Genomic DNA, 1,034 nt, shown 5'->3' with positions numbered 1-1,034 from the left:
CTCACAACGTCTGCAAAACTTTTACATCCCCCCAAACAGAAACTGCCCCCATGAAACACTAAATCCCCATTCCCACCTCCCTTCGGCCCCTGGTAACCTCTCATGGACTCTGTCGCTATAAACTTGCCTATGCTAGGTGCCTCATGTAAGTGGAATCATACAACAGCTGTTCTTTTGTATCTGACTTATTTCACTTAACAGACACTTGTTTCTTATTAATGAGTCTACAGTCCAAACACTACTACCATGCTACTTGGCTCGATTTCTCGTGAGGAATTCTGAATAATGGTATCCAGAATCAGGAGACAGAATAAGATCACAAAGACGCGAGCGTGGAGAGAAACTAGATTCGAGCTTCCTCTGCAAGGCGCGGAAGGATAGCTCTCGGCCGGAAGGGGTCCCCGCATGCGCAGAAGCAAGTCTGACAGCGGAGGACGGGCGCGGCGGGGCGAGAGGAAGCCGGTGGAGAAGACTCAATTTGCCTAGGCTTGCAGCAACTATCGTCGTCTCCCACATGGTCTAGCGGTTAGGATTCCTGGTTTTCACCCAGGCGGCCCGGGTTCGACTCCCGGTGTGGGAACGCTGAACCTTTTGAGGGGGGGAAGTTAACTTAAGTCCCCTCTTAATTTAGGAGAAGACTAGTGTTTTTAGAAAACCCTGTAACTGCATTTCAGTAGCAGCCGGGAGAGGTCGAGGCCGGAGAGAGTCAAGTCTGCCCTGGAGCCAGCTTGAGAACACAGCCAACACAAACCCGGTCGGCTGGCTGGAGCAGGCGGTAAGGAGGTAACTCGAAAGAGTGCGAAGTTAGCTTTTGAAATAAGCCTTTAAACCTGAGGAGCAGGGAGCCAACCGGTCCCGTGCTAAGATACATGTTTCAGCTGGTTTTTCTGCGTAATTTCTCCTTGTACTGTGAATATGGAGCAAATGACCAAAAAGTGCTCTTTGAAAAAAAAGAAGACACATTGTAGGACATTATAGGGCTTTTAAGCTGCCTAAAGCTATTCCTTTGAGAAGGACAGCAAGATTTCCAGAAA

The 1,034-nt window shown here is 49.0% G+C and overlaps 1 non-coding gene across 1 annotated transcript; it reads left to right on the top strand.

Moving 5' to 3' along the window:
* Positions 1–508: 508 nt before the first annotated feature.
* On the top strand, positions 509–580 carry TRNAE-UUC (transfer RNA glutamic acid (anticodon UUC)). Its single transcript has one exon. It is a non-coding gene; the product is annotated as a tRNA-Glu (tRNA).
* Positions 581–1,034: the final 454 nt, after the last annotated feature.

The sequence above is a fragment of the Camelus dromedarius genome, chromosome 13 (assembly GCF_036321535.1).
Source record: "Camelus dromedarius isolate mCamDro1 chromosome 13, mCamDro1.pat, whole genome shotgun sequence".
In the NCBI taxonomy this organism is placed as follows: Eukaryota; Metazoa; Chordata; class Mammalia; order Artiodactyla; family Camelidae; genus Camelus; species Camelus dromedarius.
Note: the sequence above shows the minus strand (reverse complement) of the source record. Positions and strands in the feature narration are given on the sequence as shown.